Source organism: Hordeum vulgare, chromosome 1H, assembly GCF_904849725.1.
Source record: "Hordeum vulgare subsp. vulgare chromosome 1H, MorexV3_pseudomolecules_assembly, whole genome shotgun sequence".
NCBI classification, from domain to species: Eukaryota; Viridiplantae; Streptophyta; class Magnoliopsida; order Poales; family Poaceae; genus Hordeum; species Hordeum vulgare.
The window spans coordinates 421,080,379-421,103,193 of NC_058518.1; positions in this window are offsets into that span (position 1 = coordinate 421,080,379).

Consider the following 22,815-nt stretch of genomic DNA (forward strand, 5'->3'; position numbering starts at 1 on the left):
GCCAAAACTGATTACACAAATTGCCTTTGGTTAAAATAAAATATGAAACTCAGTTAAATTGTCCCCAAACCTTTAGAGACTATTTTTTAAAAAGTGTCTTGAAGGTAATAGAGGGTCATGGGCAAGAAATCAGAGATGGGAGAAGAGAAAAGCATATTTGGTAAACTAGTTATCAAAATTGGGGCACTCATCACATAGGAGATTTTGAAGAAGAAATTTAAAAAGGGTTCTCCAAGAAAACTTTTGTGAAGAAGAATTTCAGTAAGACTCTTCCCTAAACCAGAGTAGTTGTCAAGAGAACCATCAAGGAGTTTTGCTAAAGAAAGGATTTTCAAAAGAATCCAAAAAAGTTTTTGTAAATTTTTAGGAAATCCACTTAAAAATGATTAAAACTCAAAAAAATCCAAATTGAAAATTTGAGGGTGTTACAACACCTACCCCCTTAAGAAAAATCTCGTCCCCGATATTTCAACCATTCTTCAAGCAAGTGTGGTTGTTCCTTTTGCAAAGAGTCTTCTCTTTCCCAAGTAGCCTCATCTTCTCAATGTTACTATAGTGTACCGTGAATAGCTTGGTGATCTTCTGACGTGTCTTCCTTTCTGCTTCCTCTAGTATCCTTATGGGGTGTTCCTGGTAAGTGAGGTCTGGTTGCACCTCTATGCTGTCATGGGATGCCTGTTGGTCTGGATTCCTCATACACTTCCTTAGTTGAGAAATGTGAAAGTCGTCATGTACGTTTGACAACTCTGCGGGTAGGTTGAGCTGATAGGCAACCTGGCCTCTCCAAGCGATTATCCAGAAAGGTGCGATGAAGCGGGGTGCCAGCTTGACTTTGACCTTGAATCTTTGTAATCCCCTCATTGGTGATACTTTGAGATACACATAATCATTTGGCTCAAAGCCGACGTCATGGTGTTTTTGATCGTTATAGTTCTTCTGACGGCTTTGGGTTGTCTTGAGTCTATTCTTGATGAGTTTTACTTTGTCCTCAGCCTCTTGAAGCATATTTGGGTCGAAGATACGGCTATCCCCAGTCTCTGACCAATCTAGTGGTGTACGACACCTTCATCCGTACAAGGCTTCAAAATGCGGCATTTGGAGACTTGCCTGGTAGTTGTTGTTGTAAGAAAACTTGGCGTAAGGCAAACTGTTCTCCCGACTGTTCCCATATTTTAGTACACATGCCCTGAGCATGTCCTCTAGAATTTGATTCACATGCTCGTTTTGTCCTCCAGTCTGAGGGTGATATGCTATGCTAAACACTAATTGTGTTCCCAATGCTTGTTGTAAATAATCCTAAAACCTTGATATAAACTGAGTTCCTCGATCGGACACTATGGTCTTCGGGATCCCGTGTAAGCAGACAATGCGAGCGAGGTACAACTTGGCTAGCTTCTGAGTGGAGTAAGTGGTCTTTACTGGAATGAAGTGAGCCACCTTGGTGAGTCGGTTTGTGATAACCCATATAGTGTTGTGTCTGTGTCGCGACTGGGGTAGTCCGACAACGAAATCCATGCGGACCTCATCCCACATCCATTCGGGTACCTTCATAGGCTTTAATAATCCTACTGGCTTCTCGTGCTGTGCCTTGATTCGCTTGCAAGAATCACAGCGTGCAATGAAAGAAGCGACATCCCTCTTCATTCCGTGGCACCAAATTTTATCTCTAGATACTTGTACATTTTTTAGCTCCTGGATGGATAGAATACGACACGTTGTGAGCCTCTTCCAAAATTTGCACCTTGATGTCCTCTTGGTCTGGTACGCATAATCGGTCGCCGTACCATAATACCCCTTCTTCATCAATAATAAACTCGAGGGCCTTGCCTAGGCTCACCTTTATTTTGATGCCTTCAATACTGGGGTGCTCGTTCTGAGCCTTCTTGATCTGCTCATTGATACGTCTCCAACGTATCTATAATTTTTGATGGTTCCATGCTCTTATCTTGTCAAACTTTGGATGTTTTGTATGCCTTTTATATCTTTTTTGGGACTAACTTATTAACTCAGTGCCAAGTGCCAGTTCCTATTTTTTCCGTATTTTTGACCCTTTTCAGAGGAGAATTTTAAACGGTGTCCAAACGGAATAAAACTTATGAAAAGATTTTTTTCGGAACAGAAGATAAGTAGGGGACGTGAGAACCAAGGCACAGGCCACCAAGGGACCCCACAAGCCCCCTAGGCACGGCTAGGGGGGCCGCGCCTAGCAGGCTTGTGGGCCCCCTGTGGCTCGTCTGCCCTACCTCTTCCGCCTATAAATTCCTGAAAAATCCAAAACTGCGTGAGAGATCCACGAAAATACTTTTCCGTCGACGCAAGCTTCTGTCTCCGCAAGATCCCATCTGGGGCATGTTCTGGTGCCCTGCCGGCGGGGGGATTCGGATACGGAGGGCTTCTTCATCAACAACATGACCTCTCCGATGATGCGTGAGTAGTTCACCATAGACCTTCGGGTCCATAGCTAGTAGCTAGATGGCTTCTTCTCTCAATTGGATCTTCAATACAAAGTTCTCCATGATCTTCATGGAGATCTATCCGATGTAATCTTCTTTTGCGGTGTGTTTGTCGAGATCCGATGAATTGTGGATTTATGATCAGATTATCTATGAATCTTATTTGAGTTTCTTCTGATCTCTTATATGCATGATTTCATATCCTTGTAATTCTCTTCGAGTTGTGGGTTTTGTTTGGCCAACTTGATCTATGATTCTTGCAATGGGAGAAGTGCTTGGTTTTGGGTTCATACCATGCGGTGACCTCTGCCAGTGACAGAAGGGGCAGCAAGGCACGCATCATGTTGTTGCCATCAAGGGTAAAAAGATGGGGTTTACATCATTGGTTTGAGTTTATCCCTCTACATCATGTCATCTTGCTTAAGGCGTTACTCTATTCGTCATGAACTCAATACACTAGATGCATGCTGGATAGCGGTCGATGTGTGGAGTAATAGTAGTAGATGCAGAAAGTATCTGTCTACTTGTCTCGGACGTGATGCCTAAATGTATGATCATTGCCTTAGATATCGTCATGACTTTGCGCGGTTCTGTCAATTGCTCGACAGTAATTTGTTCACCCACCGTAATATTTGCTATTTTGAGAGAAGCCTCTAGTGAACACTATGGCCCCCGGGTCTACTTCACATCATATTTTCAGCCTTACACTTTTACTTCATTGCACTTTCCACCTTCAGATCTCACTTTCCAATCAATCTTGAAGGGATTGACAACCCCTTTATAGCGTTGGGTGCAAGCTCGTTTGTGTTTGCGCAGGTACTATGGACACTTGGCTTGATTCTCCTACTGGATTGATACCTTGGTTCTCAAACTGAGGGAAATACTTACTGCTCCTGTGCTGCATCACGCAATCTCAAGAGGCAGCACTCATCTAGAGTGGGTTGTACTTATAGTTGTGCAACAGTGTAATCCGGAATGAGATGCAAGTTTAGCCGAGCGAACTCTTGAATGAACTCGGGTCTTAAACTTTGTACAGTGCCATTGTCTGGAGTGGGGTTCCTGCTGAGAGCATCGGCTACCACGTTGGCATTACGGGGATGCTAATGAATACCCACATCATAATCTTTAATTAAATCTAACCAACAGCGTTGCGGGAGGTTGATATCTGGCTGAGTGAAGATATACTTGAGACTCTTGTGATCGTTGTATATTTCACAACCATTTCCAAGTAGGAAATGTCTCCATTCCTTGAGAGCGTGTATCACGACGACTAATTCCAAATCACGAGTGGGCTAATTTTCTTCATGTCGCCGCAATTGCCTTGAGGCGTAAGCCACGACTTTTCCTTCTTGCATGAGTACGCATCCGAGGCCTTTCCTTGAGGCCTCATAGTATACTTCAAAGTTCTTGTGTAGGTCAGGAACGATTAACACTAGTGTAGTGGCCAGTCTCTTCTTCAACTCTTGGAAGCTATTCTCGCATGCTTCAGTCCATTCAAACTTTTTATTCTTTTTGAGCAACTGGGTCATGGGCTTGGCAATGGTGGAAAAACCTTCAATGGACCTCCAGCAATACCCTGCCATTCCAAGGAAACTCCGTACATCTGTCATGTTGGCTGGTTGCTACCATCCATTTACGGCCTTAACCTTCTCAGGATCCATTCCTATGCTTTCTTGGGTCATCACGTGGCCCAAAAATCTGACTTCTTTTAGCCAAAATTCATGTTTGCTAAATTTGGCATATAACTATTTTTTATGTGGCTTGCCTAATACAATCCTTAGGTGTTGCGTGTGCTCTTCGGGGTTCTTGGAGTAGACAAGTATGTCATCGATGAATACCACGACAAACTTATCCATGTGCTTCATGAATACATTGTTCATTAGATGTACGAAATGTGCCGGGGCATTGGTTAGCCCAAAAGGCATCACAGTAAACTCGTACAGTCCGTATCGGGATGTAAAAGATGTTTTGGGGATATCTTCCGGGCTTATCTTTAGCTGATGATACCCAAACCGTAAGTCAATCGTCGAGAAAACCTTTGTTTGTGCTAGTTGGTTGAAGGTGGAAAAACATTTATTCTGGGCAGAGGATACTTGTTCTCGATGGTGGCCATGTTGAGAGCTCGGTAACCGACGCATAGTCTTAGTGTTTCGTCTCTCTTTTTGGCAAACAGTACTGGCGATCCCCATGGTGAGGAGCTAGGTCTAATGTAGCCTTTGTCCAATAGTTCCTTTATTTCTTTCTTCAATTCGACCATTTTGGTAGGTGCCATACGATAAGGCTTCTTGTATATTGGGGTTGTACCAGGTGCAAGTTCAATGACGATCTCTATTTCTTGGTCTCGTGGCATACCTGGTAGCTCGTCAGGAAATAAGTCCGGAAATTCACAAACTACCAGAACACCCTTTAACTCAAATATGTCCATTTTATTCAGTCGGGCTTGAGTTGGCTTGGTTCTTTCCAGGGCTGCAACTTTTACTCTTTTTCCCAGATGATGGGTGAGTATTACAGTCCGATTGAAGCAGTCAATAAATCCTTTGTTGGCATTCAACCAATCCATTCCCAAAATGACATCAAGATTGTTGCTCTCTATCACAATTAGATTTGCTGAGAATGTAAAACCTTTAATCTTAATGGTAATACCCTTGCAATAATTTTCTGTAACTTGTTGTACTCCCGAGGACTTGATCATCATCAAATTTTCCAAGGGGAGGGTTGAAAAATTGTGTTTCAAGGTAGACTTTTCTGAAATGAACGAATGGGAAGCTCTAGAATCGGACAAAACTATGACAGGAATTTTGTTGATAGGGAACTTAACGAGCACTATATCCGGCGCGTACATAGCATCCTCCTTGGCCACATGATTCACGTGACCTTTCCTGTGGTTGTTGTTGGGGTTGAAGTTGTTGCGTCTTGGTGTTGAGTTATTAATTGAGTTGTTTGGCTTCTTCGCACCATTTCCTATCTCTGGGCAGTGTCTCGCGTAGTGTCCTGCTTCTCCGTAAGAGAAACAGTTGTTGCCTGAGCAGGGATTGAAGTCCTTGTTCCTTGCATAAAAGTGGGTGTTGGATTTGTTGGTTGGGGCTGGAGCACGGGGGGTTGAACTCTTTGAGTTCTCAGTCTTGTGCCTGATGTTTCGGGTTTGTGCCGAGTTATTATGATGGTGCTTGCGAATGTCGTCCAGGTTGCAACGTTTGGTCTCGAGCATAATGGCCTTGTCCATAAGTGTTTTGAAATCTGGGAAGGTGTGAACAACCAGTTGGCACTTCAATGCAGGAACGAGTCCGTCAAGAAAATTTTCCATTTTCTTCTCTTTTGTCTTATAGTCGTCACTAGAATAGCGAGACAGTTGGTTAAATTGGTCTAGGTATTCCATCACAGTGGAATTCCATTGCTTTAGGTCCTCGAACTCCCTTTTCTTGATCTTCATGAAGCTATTGGGAATATGCGCCCCATGAAAGTTTTCCTTGAACTCAGCCCAGGCGATGTTGTTCTCGTTTGGGTGCACGCGAAGGACATTTTCCCACCATGAGGCTGTGGCTCCAGTCAGATAACAAGGTGCGTAGAGTACCTTCTCGTAGTCGGAGCATTGGGAAATAGTAAGCTTTTTCAATATCACGTAACCAGTCATCGGCTTCCATTGGCTTATCGGTGTGTGAGAAAGTCGGTGGACAAGTCTTCTCTAACTCAGTCAATCTGGAGTGTTGTTGGTGAGGTCCACGTTGATTTCCCATATTCATAAGCTGACTCATTATTTCTTGATGTTGTTGCTGACTTTGCTCATATAGGCGGCAAACTTGCGAGAATGCTGTGTCGGTGTCTTGTTGACTTGACTACCCTTGAGTGAAGTCATTACGTGTCTCAGCAGACTGATTTTCTCTGTGTAGTCTTGTCATGGAGCGTGTCCAGGGACGATTAATTTCTCAATTCTGGGTTAATGTTGCAAGAACAAAATGAGAAATCCAAGTATAATAGGAAATGAAAATTTTCTCAGCCACGGAAAAACACCAAATATTTTTCATAAAACAACTATCGTGTTTGGAGAAGGACTGTGGTACATATCTTACATTGTGCATAATTATACAATATATCACTCAGGCCGTACTCACACATGCCTGACATGTTATTTAAGCTAGTGCACTTCTCCTGATCCTACATGATGCAACATGACTACTTCTCTTTGGTCTAAGAGCACACAATGATACATATCATACAAGCGTCCTGGCGCGCGGCTACACCATTTCTAGGTGGAGTTGGAAGGAACCTGGATTGGCTAGCCCAGGGTAAGTCCCAGACGAGGTGTTGGGGACTAAACTTCCTCCTGCATGGGATCTAGGCGGACGGCGCGAGGCGGCGAAGCACGTACTGGGCTAGCAGGCATGATAACTCTGATGGGGGTAGGAGCAATGACTTGATTGAACTCCTCACTTGTAGACAGCTAGCGGCGAACTCGCTCGGCTGACGGAGTACATGAAGCTAAGGAGGAAGGGCATAACCGGGGTGGTGCGGGACGAAGAAGCTCAGTCCTGTTAGGGGTACATGTGTGAGCCTCCATACGAGTAGGCACCAAGTCATCCACTAAGCCTTCAAAAGCCGACTCCAGGGCCATAAGGTACTACACCAGCATCCCAATGGCCTCATCATCCTCTCCTCTGGGGTAGGAAAAAGCATAATGACTGATGTACGAAACGTGGCATCAGAGGTAGTGATAAAGATGAGTCTTCATCACTGGAAGGGTGTCCCAAAGACGGGCAATCGCCTCCCTGGCAACCATCTGCAGAGCCTGCCTCTTCGTAGGCATGGCTCTCCCGACGAAGCAAAGACGGCGGTTCTCAACTCACGCACCAATAAAATGCAGCAAGGCCTGATGCATAGTCAAAGCGTCGCTGATCTTGTGGTGGTAGAACGTGTACTCAGTGCGGGTTGTTGGTCCACGCGATCCTCGCAATGACTCAGAGGAGTCGCGACAATCCCACCGGCTTGTTGGCGAAGAGCTGTGACGGAGAACCGTTGCGAGTCATCTACATAGTAGATAAAAATTTCCATATAGTCATAACATAAATATATGTTGACTAATAGAAAAATATCTACAATATGCAGAATACTAAATAAAAGTAGCTAATCTGGTTAGTGATCGCATCTACTGGTCTCCTGCAGTCCGCCTGGCTTTGATACCAAGGTTGTCAGGACCGGTTTCCAAATAATAAATTTTATTGGAAATCAGCCATGAATGTCACCAATGTAGAAAATCATTCCCACTGATAGACCAATCTTGATACAGGAACCAGTAGTACTTAATATTAAACAGGGTAGAGCGGATGTCGCTCTCCAGTTTATTACAACACGCCCATAATATTATAAGGACGAATATACTACAGTGGTTATGGGATAACTCTACTGCTCACAATAAAGTGGGCATATCACATCATAGTGAAGTGACATGGCATAAGTACTACTACGTGCCAAGTGTGAGAGTGATGCTTAACAATTTATTCACGGTGGCGAAAGCAATGAAATTATACAACGACGGACTGCGTGATCTCACAACTGAGTGGGACTCCTCTAGGGGTCGGACTCGCTATCGCACTCTTCATCCATGAGGTCTCCTTCATCCATATCTGGCCACATCAACAAGCCAGTGAGTACTTCGAAAAGTTCTCGGAAACAATTTGCACAAAAGATAAGACGAATGCAGCAATTTAATATGCATGGTTAATTATCACAATTATCATGGCCAAAGAAATTAATAGAGGTTAGCTTAGAGTAGATAAGTCGGGCGGTAGTCCTCCCGAAATACCCAAACGAAAATGAAATGCACTGATGGGTGTGTGAAGCGACGCCTCAAAAGGTTAACAAGCAAAATAAATAACCGCCATCCGGCGTCTAAGCGACACTACATACATGGCATAATAACAAGCTGAAGTGGGGCATCTTAGCGATGCCACAGAAAGGGCATAATAAATAACAAGCCACAACCGGACATCTTACCGATGCCACAACAAGGGCATAATAAACAACAAGCCAAAGTCAGGCATCTTAGCGACGCCACAGAAATGGCATAATAATTAACAAGTCACAGTAGGGCATGTTAGCGGTGCCACAGAAAGGACCTAATAATTAACAAAGGATTATCCGGGTGGTACAACCAACCTTTAGGATATCAAAAATAAAATAAAATTCATGAGGTTAATTTCCACATCACTGTCACATATTAAAATCAACATTTTTGTAAACCAATTCTTATGCTCCATGAACCGACACTAAGACCTACACTTGACCTGTCAACCAACCATCCTTGACCGTGGACATAGCTACTCAAATAGTTTTGACTCTCCACATGATGTACTCTTTACCCACAACCAACGGGTTCCGATAGTCACTAGGACTAATCTCGTGTACAGTATTTTAGAAGCAAACACTCAGAACCCGCACACACCCATTTTCCCCATGAAGACCGGCCTCACCCGGGCTATGTTGCAAGGGAAAAACCATAAGATGGGGATGTTGGAAATATGCCCTAGAGGCAATAATAAATTAGTTATTATTATATTTCTTAGTTCATGATAATCGTTTATTATCCATGCTATAATTGTATTGATTGGAAACACAATACTTGTGTGGATACATAGACAAAACACTGTCCCTAGTAAGCCTCTAGTTGACTAGCTCGTTGATCAAAGATGGTCAAGGTTTCCTGGCCATAGGCAAGTGTTGTCACTTGATAACGGGATCACATCATTAGGAGAATCATGTGATGGACTAGACCCAAACTAATAGACGTAGCATGTTGATCGTGTCATTTTGTTGCTACTGTTTTCTACGTGTCAAGTATTTATTCCTATAACCATGAGATCATATAACTCACTGACACCGGAGGAATACTTTATATGTATCAAACGTCGCAACGTAACTGGGTGACTATAAAGATGCTCTACAGGTATCTCCGAAGGTGTTAGTTGAGTTAGTATGGATCAAGACTGGGATTTGTCACTCCGTGTGACGGAGAGGTATCCCGGGGCCCACTCGGTAATACAACATCACACACAAGCCTTGCAAGCAATGTAACTTAATGTAAGTTGCGGGATCTTGTATTACAGAATGAGTAAAGAGACTTGCCGGTAAACGAGATTGAAATAGGTATGCGGATACTAACGATCGAATCTCGGGCAAGTAACATACCGAAGGACAAAGGGAATGACATACGGGATTATATGAATCCTTGGCACTGAGGTTCAAACGGTAAGATCTTCGTAGAATATGTAGGATCCAATATGGGCATCCAGGTCCACTATTGGATATTGACCGAGGAGTCTCTCGGGTCATGTCTACATAGTTCTCCAACCCGCAGGGTCTGCACACTTAAGGTTCGACGTTGTTTTATGCGTATTTGAGTTATATGGTTGGTTACCAAATGTTGTTCGGAGTCCCGGATGAGATCACGTACGTTACGAGGGTTTCCGGAATGGTCCGGAAACGAAGATTGATATATAGGATGACCTCATTTGGTTACCGGAAGGTTTTCGTGCATTACCGGAAAAGTTTCGGGCTCATCGGTAGTGTACCGGGAGTGCCGGGAGGGGTGCCGGGGACCATCGAGAGGGGTGTCACGCCCCAAGGGGTCTCATGGGCTATGGGAAGAGATAAACCAGCCCCTAGTGGCTGGAATAAGTTCCCACTAAGGCCCATAAGGTTTGAGAAGGAAAAAACACAAGGTGGAAAGAGTTTCCAAGTGGGAAGGTGGAATCCTACTCCAAGTAGGATTGGAGTAGGACTCCTCCACCTCCAATTTCGGTCAAACCTTTAGGTTTTGAGGCTGCCTCCTCCCCTCCCTCCCACCTATATATACGGAGGTTTTAGGGCTGATTTGAGACGTTTTTTCCACGGCAGCCCGACCACATACCTCCACGGTTTTTCCTCTAGATCGCGTTTCTGCGGAGCTCGGGCGGAGCCCTGCTGAGACAAGGTCATCACCAACCTCCGGAGCGCCGTCACGCTGCCGGAGAACTCTTCTACCTCTCCGTCTCTCTTGCTGGATCAAGAAGGCCGAGATCATCATCGAGCTGTACGTGTGCTGAACGCGGAGGTGCCGTCCGTTCGGTACTAGATCGTGGGACTAATCGCGGGATTGTTCGCGGGGCGGATCGAGGGACGTGAGGACGTTCCACTACATCAACCGCGTTCTCTAACGCTTCTGCTGTACGATCTACAAGGGTACGTAGATCACTCATCCCCTCTCGTAGATGGACATCACCATGATAGGTCTTCGTGCGCGTAGGAAAATTTTTGTTTCCCATGCGACGTTCCCCAACAGTGGCATCATGAGCTAGGTTCATGCGTAGATGTCTTCTCGAGTAGAACACAAAAGGTTTTGTGGGCGGTGATGTGCGTTTTGCTGCCCTCCTTAGTCTTTTCTTGATTCCGCGGTATTGTTGGATTGAAGCGGCTTGGACCGACATTACTCGTACGCTTACGAGAGACTGGTTTCATCGTTACGAGTAACCCCCTTTGCTCAAAGATGACTGGCAAGTGACGGTTTCTCCAACTTTAGTTGAATCGGATTTGACCGAGGAGGTCCTTGGATGAGGTTAAATAGCAACTCATATATCTCCGTTGTGGTGTTTGCGTAAGTAAGATGCGATCCTACTAGATACCCTTGGTCACCACGTAAAACATGCAACAACAAAATTAGAGGACGTCTAACTTGTTTTTGCAGGGTATGATTGTGATGTGATATGGCCAATGATGTGATGTGATATATTGGATGTATGAGATGATCATGTTGTAATAGAAATATCGACTTGCACGTCGATGGTACGGCAACCGGCAGGAGCCATAGGGTTGTCTTTATACTAACATATGTGCTTGCAGATGCGTTTACTATTTTGCTAGGATGTAGCTTTAGTAGTAATAGCATAAGTAGCACGACAACCACGATGGCAACACGTTGATGGATGATCATGGTGTGGCGCCGGTGACAAGAAGATCGTGCCGGTGCTTTGGTGATGGAGATCAAGAAGCACGTGATGATGGCCATATCATGTCACTTATGAATTGCATGTGATGTTAATCCTTTTATGCACCTTATTTTGCTTAGAACGACGGTAGCATTATGAGGTGATCTCTCACTAAAATTTCAAGACGAAATTGTGTTCTCCCCGACTGTGCACCGTTGCTACAGTTCGTCGTTTCGAGACACCACGTGATGATCGGGTGTGATAGACTCAACGTTCACATACAACGGGTGCAAAACAGTTGCACACGCGGAACACTCGGGTTAAGCTTGACGAGCCTAGCATGTGCAGACATGGCCTCGGAACACATGAGACCGAAAGGTCGAGCATGAATCGTATAGTTGATATGATTAGCATAGAGATGCTTACCACTGAAACTATTCTCGACTCACGTGATGATCGGACTTGAGATAGTGGATTTGGATCATGTACCACTCAAATGACTAGAGAGATGTACCTTTTGAGTGGGAGTTCTTAAGTAATATGATTAATTGAACTAATTGTCATGAACATAGTCTAATGGTCTTTGCGAATTACGATGTAGCTTGCGCTATAGCTCTACTGTTTTTATATGTTCCTAGAGAAAATTTAGTTGAAAATTGATAGTAGCAAACTTTGCAGACTGAGTCTGTAAAACCGGGGATTGTCCTCGTTACTACGCAGAAGGCTTATGTCCTTAATGCACCACCCGGTGTGCTGCACCTCGAGCGTCGTCTGTGGATGCTATGAACATCCGACATACACGTTTCTGATGACTACACGATAGTTCAGTGCAAAATACTTAATGGCTTAGAAGCAAGGCGCCGAAAACGTTGTAAAACGTCACGGAACATAAGTGATGTTCTAAAGAGATGAAATTGTGATTTCATGCTTGTGCCCTTGTTAAGAGGTACGAGACCTCCAACGAGATTCTTTGTCCACAAAGTAAAGGAGAAAAGCTCAATCGTTGAGCGTGTGCTCAGGTTGTCTGAGTACGACAATCACTTGAATCAAGTGGGAGTTAATCTTTCAGATGAGATAGTGATGGTTCTCCAAAGTCACTGCCACCAAGCTGTGAGAGCTTCGTGATGAATTATAACATATCAAGGATAGAGACAATGATGCTTGAGCGATTCGCGATGTTTGACACTGCAAAAGTAGAAATCAAGAAGGAGCGTCAATAGTTGATGGTTTGTAAAACCACTAAGTTTCAAGAAAGGCAAGGGCTAGAAGGGATACTTCGTGAAACGGCAAAACAGTTGCTGCACTAATGAAGAGACCCAAGATTAAACCCAAACCCGAGACTAAGTGCTTCTGTAATGAGGGGAACAGTCACTGAGGCGGAGCAACTCTAGATACTTGGTAGATAAGAAGGCTGGCGAAAGTCGAAAGAAGTGTATTTGATATACATGATGTTGATGTGTACTTTACTAGTACTCCTAGTAGCATGAGGGTATTGGATACCGGTTCGGTTGCTAAGTGATTAGTAACACGAAATGAAAGCTACGGCATAAACGAAGACTAGCTAAAGGCGAGGTGGCAATACGTGTTGGAAGTGTTTCCAAGGTTGATATGATCAAACGTCGCACGCTCCCTCTACCATCGGGATTGGTGTTAAACCTAAATAATTGTTATTTGGTGCTTGCGTTAAGCATGAACATGATTGGATCGTGTTTATTGCAATACGATTATTCATTTAAAGAGAATAATGGTTACTCTATTTTCTTGAATAATCACCTTCAATGGTTTATTGAATCTCGATCGTAGTGTTACACATGTTCATAATATTGGTGCCAAAAGATACGAGTTAATGATGATAGTACCACTTGCTTGTGGCACTGCCGCTTGAGTCATGTTAGTATAAATTGCATGAAGAGGCTCCATGGATCTTTGTACTCACCTGATTTCGAATCACTAGTGACATGCAAATCATACCACATGAGCAAGGCCTTGTTTTCATTGAGATGAAATAAGATAGTAACTTGTTGGAAGTGATACATTTTGATGTATGCAGTCCAATGGGTGCTGAGGCACGCAGTGGATATCATTATGTTCTTACTTCACTGACGATTTGAGTAGATACAGGAGTATTTACTTAATGAATCACAAGTCTGAAATGTTGAAAAGTTCAAATCCGTTTCAGAGTGAAGTTCGTCATAACAAGAGGATGAACTGTCTACGATATGATCATAGAAATGAATATCTGAGTTACGAGTTTTGGTACGCAGTTAAGACAATGTGGAAATTGTTTCGCAGTTCATGCCACCTGGAACATCATAGTGTGATAATGTGTCTGAACGTCATAGCCACGCACTATTTGGTATGGTGCATACTATGATGTCTCTTATCGAATTACCACTATCGTTTATGGGTTATGCATTAGAGACAACCGCACTCACTTTAAATAGGGCACCGCGTATTTCCGTTGAGATGACACAGTATAGACTGAGGTTTAGAGAAATCTAAACTGTCGTTTCTTGAAAGTTTGGGGCTTCGACACTTATGTGAAAAAGTTTCAGTCTGATAAGATCGAACCCAAAGCGGATAAATGCTTCTTCATAGAGTATCCAAAACAGTTGGGTACATCTCCTATCTCAGATCCGAAAGCAAAGTGTTTGTTTCTAGAAACGGATCCTTTCTCGAGGAAAGGTTTCTCTCGAAAGAATTGAGTGGGAGGGTAGTAGGACTTGATGAGGTTATTGAACCATCACTTCAACCAGTGTGTAGCAGGGCGCAGGAAGTTGTTCATGTGGCGCCTACACCAATTGAAGTGGAAGCTGATGATGATGATCATTGAGCTTCGAATCAAGTTACTACAAACCTCGTAGGTCGACAAGGTCGCGTACTGCTGCAGAGTAGTACGGTAACCCTGTCTTGGAGGTCATGTTGTTGAGCAACAGTGAACCTACGAGTTATGGAGAAAGCGATGGTGGGCCCAGATTCCGACAAATGGCTGGAAGCCATGAAATCCGAGAGAGGATCCATGTGTGAAAACAAAGTGTAGACTTTGGTAGAACTACTTGATGGTCATAGGACTATTGAGTAAAAATGGATCTTTAAAAGAAGACAGATGATGATGGTGATAAGTCACTATTAAGAAAAGCTCGACTTGTCGCAAAGATGTTTTCGATAAGATCAAACAGTTGACTATGATGAGACTTTCTCACTCGTAGCGATGCTAAAAGTCTGTTAGAATTATGTTAGTTGTTGATGCATTATTTATGAAATATTGCACGTAGGATGTCAAAACATTGTTTTCTCAACGGTTTCCTTGAGCAAACATTGTATGTGATACAACCAGAAGGTTTTGTCGATCCTAAAGATACTAGGAAGTATGCAAGCTCCAGTGATCCTTCAATGGACTGGTGCAAGCATCTCGGAGTTGGAATATACACTTTGATGAGATGATCAAAGATTTTGGGTTTGTACAAGGTTTATGAGAAACTTGTATTTCCAAAGAAGTGAGTGGGAGCACTATAGAATTTCTGATAGGTATATGTAGTTGACATATTGTGGATCAGAAGTAATGTAGAATTTCTGTAAAGCATACAAGGTTGTTTGAAAGAAGTTTTCAAAGGAGTACCTGGATTACGCTACTTGAACGTTGAGCATCAAAGATCTATGGAGATAGATCGAAAGCGCTTAATAGAAGTTTTAACAAGATGCATGCCTTGACAAGTTTTTGAAAGAGTTCAAAATAGACCAGCAAAGAAGGAGTTCTTGGTTGCGTTGTGAGGTGTGAATTTGAGTAAGACTCAAAACCCGACCACGGCAGAATAAAGAGAATAGACGAAGGTCGTCTTCTATGCCTTAGCCATAGAATCTAAAGTATGCCATGCTGTGTACCGCACCTGATGTGTGCCCTGACTCAAAGTCTGTTGAGAGGTACAGAAAGTGATCCATGATTGAATCACTAGCAGCGGTCGAAATTTATCCTTAGTAACTAATGGACTAAGGAATTTTTCTCAATTATGGAGGTGGTTAAAGAGTTCGTCGTAAAGGGTTACGTCGATGCAAGCTTTGACACTAATCCGAATAACTATGAGTAGTGAAACGGATTCGTATAGTAGAGTAGATATTTCGAGCATTTCCGAATAGCACGTAGTAGCAGCATCTATAAGAAGACATAAATATTTGTAAAGAACACACGGATCTGAAAGTTTCAGAACCATTGACTAAAACCTATCTCACAAGCAAGACGTGATCAGACCCCATAACTATATGGGTGTTGGATTCGTTGGAATCACATGGTGATGTGAACTAGATTATTGACTCTAGTGCAAGTGGGAGACTGTTGGAAATATGCCCTAGAGGCAATAATAAATTAGTTATTATTATATTTCTTAGTTCATGATAATCGTTTATTATCCATGCTATAATTGTATTGATTGGAAACACAATACTTGTGTGGATACATAGACAAAACACTGTCCCTAGTAAGCCTCTAGTTGACTAGCTCGTTGATCAAAGATGGTCAAGGTTTCCTGGCCATAGGCAAGTGTTGTCACTTGATAACGGGATCACATCATTAGGAGAATCATGTGATGGACTAGACCCAAACTAATAGACGTAGCATGTTGATCGTATCATTTTGTTGCTACTGTTTTCTACGTGTCAAGTATTTATTCCTATGACCATGAGATCATATAACTCACTGACACCGGAGGAATACTTTGTGTGTATCAAACGTCGCAACATAACTGGGTGACTATAAAGATGCTCTACAGGTATCTCCGAAGGTGTTAGTTGAGTTAGTATGGATCAAGACTGGGATTTGTCACTCCGTGTGACGGAGAGGTATCTCGGGGCCCACTCGGTAATACAACATCACACACAAGCCTTGCAAGCAATGTAACTTAATGTAAGTTGCGTGATCTTGTATTACGGAATGAGTAAAGAGACTTGCCGGTAAACGAGATTGAAATAGGTATGCGGATACTAACGATCGAATCTCGGGCAAGTAACATACCGAAGGACAAAGGGAATGACGTACGGGATTATATGAATCCTTGGCACTGAGGTTCAAACGATAAGATCTTCGTAGAATATGTAGGATCCAATATGGGCATCTAGGTCCCGCTATTGGATATTGACCGAGGAGTCTCTCGGGTCATGTCTACATAGTTCTCGAACCCGCAGGGTCTGCACACTTAAGGTTCGACGTTGTTTTATGCGTATTTGAGTTATATGGTTGGTTACCGAATGTTGTTCGGAGTCCCGGATGAGATCACGGACGTCACGAGGGTTTCCTGAATGGTCCGGAAACGAAGATTGATATATAGGATGACCTCATTTGGTTACCGGAAGGTTTTCGTGCATTACCGGAAAAGTTTCGGGCTCATCGGTAGTGTACCGGGAGTGCCGGGAGGGGTGCCGGGGACCATCGGGAGGGGTGTCACGCCCCAAGGGGTCTCATGGGCTATGGGAAGAGATAAACCAGCCCCTAGTGGGCTGGAATAAGTTCCCACTAAGGCCCATAAGGTTTGAGAAGGAAAAAACACAAGGTGGAAAGAGTTTCCAAGTGGGAAGGTGGAATCCTACTCCAAGTAGGATTGGAGTAGGACTCCTCCACCTCCAATTTCGGTCAAACCTTTAGGTTTTGAGGCTGCCTCCTCCCCTCCCTCCCACCTATATATACGGAGGTTTTAGGGCTGATTTGAGACGTTTTTTCCACGGCAGCCCGACCACATACCTCCACGGTTTTTCCTCTAGATCGCGTTTCTGCGGAGCTCGGGCGGAGCCCTGCTGAGACAAGGTCATCACCAACCTCCGGAGCGCCGTCACGCTGCCGGAGAACTCTTCTACCTCTCCGTCTCTCTTGCTGGATCAAGAAGGCCGAGATCATCGTCGAGCTGTACGTGTGCTGAACGCGGAGGTGCCGTCCGTTCGGTACTAGATCGTGGGACTGATCGCGGGATTGTTCGCGGGGCGGATCGAGGGACGTGAGGACGTTCCACTACATCAACCGCGTTCTCTAACGCTTCTGCTGTACGATCTACAAGGGTATGTAGATCACTCATCCCCTCTCGTAGATGGACATCACCATGATAGGTCTTCGTGCACGTAGGAAAATTTTTGTTTCCCATGCGACGTTCCCCAACAGGGGAAGCCAACGTCCTCGACTAGCATGGGATCAAATTTCTACCGCGCGCTACAAGGGAGTGCCCTCCTTCTCGGTCCCAAACTGGAAACAGCCATGCCCCCTGACCGGATGACTGGCTTTATTCTAGGGCCATGGAGACCTTCATCCCGGCCCCTCTACTTGGTGTGTGACTGATAATAGGTTCACGACCTACTACACTGCATTCCCTTTCCGAAAGAACTGTGACAGCATGAAATAAAAGGTGATACACTGACAAGACTCGATCTAGGTCGATACTGGAGTCATTTAATTTCTTCTCACCATGATCATGCATTCGGCATGACGAGGCCACAACCTATCACGTCCCACATGAATAGGCTGTCCATGGCCTCTCATCACCACATCGGTCATCATTGTCACATGTAGAGTTATATTAAGTAATATGTAATGTGTTTATTACTGTAGCAGATGATCAACAAATTTTTATCAGCAAACATCACATCAAGTGTTCAAACATGCTTGCCTCGTTCGACGAAGTCGGGATCGAGCTCGTGAAGTTGACCTCGGCGCTTCCCTCGTCGTTATCTATGTTACACACACTGGGTCTAATATAAATACCACAATCCAAAATTATCTCGAAATATTTTTTAATAAATATGAAAATAAACTAGACATCAAGAGAAATGTTTTGCAAAAATAATCACTGGAAAAGACCATGTAGTTTAAAAGTTATGGTGAAAACAACTCTAGGGACCATTTTGTGATGAAACAGCTACCTTCCACGGGGCAGAATGGAAAGAAGCAAAGCGCCCAGTTGAGAATAAGCAAACCTGAAGAAAAAGCGCATTCTAGGAAAGTGCGCCTTAGAAAAACTATTCAATAAAAACTAAAATCCTCATAGTGGGCCTCTACTGTCAGGTTTGAACTCACCTCTCCGACGGGAGAGGCTTGCGGTGTCGCCGGCGGCGTTCTGCGATGGATTAGAGGGGCAAGAGCGTGTGGGGGCACTCACGAGTAGGTTCCGCAGTTGATGAAGGTGGAGTCACATGCCGGCGGGCACCACGTCAACGACAACTCCAAACTTCGGCAGCGGCACTTTCGGGTGCAGGTGGATCTCACGGGAGACGCTTGCAATTACCGAATCGATGCGCAGGTGAGATGAGCTAGTGATCTAGGGGCTTGTTGGCAAAGAATTGGCTGAGGGGGCGCTCTTACTGGCTCGAATTTAGCCGGGACCAGAAACCCAATCGGGCGGCCGGAGACGGGGAAGACGACCTTTCTGGCACACTTCGAGTGGTTGGGGAGAGACTTTGGAGTGGAGGAGGGTGAGTGATACTACTAGCAAGGCTCGAGGGGATCTATTTATAGGTGGATGTGAGGGGAGCCGCCGAGGACCAACTCGGATGACAAATTGCGGCGAAGCGGAGGGGTTAGCAGGTGCTCAAAGGGTTGGGTTAGCTAATACGTCCTTCGACTGATCCATTTTGTTAATGAACACGATCTAATGAGGGCAGGGATAGGCTATCAATGGGGCGGCTCGTCACGGACGCGTCGGCTGCAGGAGACGCGCTCTGCGCTGTCCACAGCGTGGCGACGGGCATCGCGGCGAGTAGGGGTCGGGGACGGGCACGCGGATCTTGCAGAGCGCTTGGGCGGTGCCGGGCGGCGCAGCTTTGCAGCAATGGCTGCTCGCGGCCGCGGTAGCCGTCGATGGCGCTCCTGCCAGAGCTGGCGGGCTCAGGACAGCTCACCACCGACGCGCGCAACCTGCCAATGGACCGTGCGGCACAACACGATGGATAGGCTAGGGGCACAGTGCACAAGCCACGAGGGCTTGCCACTGGCGATATTGACGACGAACTCCCACCTACCTCGAACAGTGCAGGCCACCTGTTTGACAGAATGAAACTAGCACATGGAAAAGATTTAGGAGCTGAAAATTTAGGAGTTGGCCTCTCATTGATCCGAGAGGCTACTTGTAAATTTTCAGAATTTTTGAAAAAGATTAAGTTAGTTTTGTCACAAAACAGCCAAATTTAGTCAAATCTAATTTGAATATTTTAAACAAGATACCAGAATGTTTTTGATGAAATGAGTTGAGGGTACCTAGGGCTGCAATGGATAGAAATTTTAGGGTTAGAGTTCCTTTGCAAATTTCTTGGGGGCAAAACTGATTACATAAATTGTCTTTGGCTAAAATAAAATATGAAACTCAGTTAAATTGTCCCCAAACCTTTAGAGAGTATTTTTAAGAGGTGTCTTGAAGCTAATAGAGGGTCATGGGAAAGAAATCAGAGAGGGGAGAAGAGAAAAGCATATTTGGTAAACTAGTTATCAAAATTGGGGCACTCATCACATAGGAGATTTTTAAGAAGAAATTTAAAAAGGTTTCTCCAAGAAAACTTTTGTGAAGAAGAATTTCTGTAAGACTCTTCCCTAAACCAGAGTAGTTGTCAAGAGAACCATGAAAGAGTTTTGCTGAAGAAAGGATTTTCAAAATAATCCAAAAATGTTTTTGTATTTTTTTGGAAATCCACTTTAAAATGATTAAAACTAGAAAAATCCAAATTGGAAATTTGAGGGTGTTACAGATGTGGCGCACATCGTAAATGGTGCAACACAAAGTAACGTGTGCGATTCTAATGCGATCTCACGAGTAGCAAAGATAAGCCATATGGAAAGTATCACTAATCGCAAATGGTTGGGATGACTCTCGTTTTTTATAGATGCGGACATCCCATACGCTTAGTTTTGCCAACCGTTTGTGTTCATCAGTCACCATCATCGACGATTTTTCCGAGTCGTGTGGGATGGACCCATGCAAGGCGGTGGTTTAAAACTACGTCGCGAAAAGGGGTTAAAAACATTTGTATAACATGTTGCTACACGAGGGTAGCCTCTTCGGTACCATGCATTGCTCATTCTCACCTCAAGGATCGGTGCAAACTTCGCCGGTGCATCCAAACCCCACGACATGATACGCTCTGTTGCTCATAAGACACCTTATATCTTCCTCAAAAAAACCACCATGCCTACCTATCATGGCATTTCCATAGCCACTCCGAGATATATTGTCATGCAACTTCCACTGTTATATCATATGACTAGTACACTCATTGTCATATTGTTTTGCATGATCATGTAGCTAATATAGTATTTGTGGCAAAGCCACGATTCATCATTGTTACATGTTACGCTAGATCATTGCACATCCTGGTACTCTTCCAGAGGCATTCATATAGAGTCATATTGTTTAGTAGTTTTCCATATCGAGTTGTAAGTAAATAGAAGTATGATGCTTTTCATTATTTGGGCACTATCTCACTAAGGAAAGGATGATGGAAACAATGATTCTCCCACAAGCTGGGGTGAGACTCTAGACGAAAAAAAGAAAGAAATAAAAAAGAAAAAAGAAATAAAATGACAAGAAGAGAAGAAAAAAAGAGAAAAGGGAAAAATAAAGGAGAGAAAAGAGAGAAGGGACAATGCTACTACCTCCTTTTCCACATTTGTGCTTCAAAGTAGCACCATGTTTTTCATATAGAGAGTCTTATGTTTTGTCACTTCCATATGCTAGTGAGCATTTTTTATAACAGGACTTGACTTGTATATTTCGATGAAGGACATTTCAAATGTCTGAGGTCTTTATGAGCAAATAAGTTGGATGCACACTCACTTAGTTTTAGCTGAACTTTCATACACTTATAGCTTTAGTGCATCCGTTGATGAGGACATCACATATATGAATATAACCAAATATATTAAATGCACAAACATTTGTCGGATAATGTTTAACGATAATCATACAATATTACACTTTATTATTAAAGACAAAAATACTATATAATTATTTATTATATGCATAATTAAAGAATATTCATAGATGCATACAAATGTGTGTGCATATGCATGCATTTTTGCAGTACCAATGTGCTGCCCCATGTATACGTGCATGAATTTCTCGCCACCATGCCATGCATGCCCACCGGACGATCCAACTCATCCATCGTTGATGCTCATCCATTGTTGATGTGGCACTAGTGGTTGGGGGCCGCCAATGGCCGGCCTCTTGAGTGCGTGTTTATGGCGCACTTTGTCTTGTTGAAGCTCCTTATTGCGCCTTCCGTATGGCTATTTTTGTAGAGCAAAAAATGCTATAGTTATGTTGCAGATAGGTACAGACATATTTCACATGTTCTTGGCTTTTTCCTATGTATATATCAAGATAAGACTTGAGACTAATTGAACCGAAAAAAGATCACAAACGAAAATGACTTAATTGATCAAAAGATGTTGATTTCACACTAAGAACGTGATATACAAATGAACAAGAAAAGACCAATAACATGATATACAAATGAGCAAGAATAGTTGTTAATTTGGTTTCTGTATAACATTTAGTACATCCTCCCATCATCTCATGTTCTTGCATTTCACTATCACCCTTGGTGTTGAAACAATTCACATGTGTTAGCAACAACCAAAAGAAAAATTGGTCCCAAACGTAACTAAACATCTAGAGAGAAACTATCCATCCACATCTGAAACTTCAAAGGGATCTACTGACCAAGGCTAATAATGCCTTCTAATCCTTTCATTATAAAAACAACATGTGAATTTTAGAAAACAGAAGTGTTATTTTTTTAGAACATCAATATAAGTATTTGTTGTTGTTGAGTAATATGCATCTTATTAAGATGCACACTCCAACGTGTTGGATTATGCTTATTGGGTATCGAGCTGTAACAACACAAGCTAATTATGAACCAACCAAATATATCAGCTAAGAACATGTCAAGATCATGAGCTAGTTGTGTGTGTGTATGGTAGATAGATATGGTACTTGCATGAGCTAGGTGAATGACATTTACCTCCCCGGAGAGCATCTCTAGCAGACCTCGCAAAAGAGCGACCTGTAAAATGGGTTTACAGGTCGCTGCGCAGCGATTTTGCGAAGCCATTTCGTGCGCCAAAGATCAGATCCCATATATGAAACTATAATTTTTTTGTATTTTTTTTAAAAGTGTTCACGGAAGAAACTACTACATCATTCATCAAACTATTGTTGGGGAACGTTGCATGGGAAACAAAAAATTCCTACGCACATCAAGACCTATCCATGGTGATGATCATCTACGAGAGGGGAGATCACATCCACATACCCTTGTAGATCGGTAAGCGGGAAGCGTTAAGAAACGCGGTTGATGTAGTCGAACGTCTTCGCGATCCAAATCGCAAGCCGTCCCATGAACTCTGTCCTGATCTAGTGCCGAACGGACAACACCTCCAC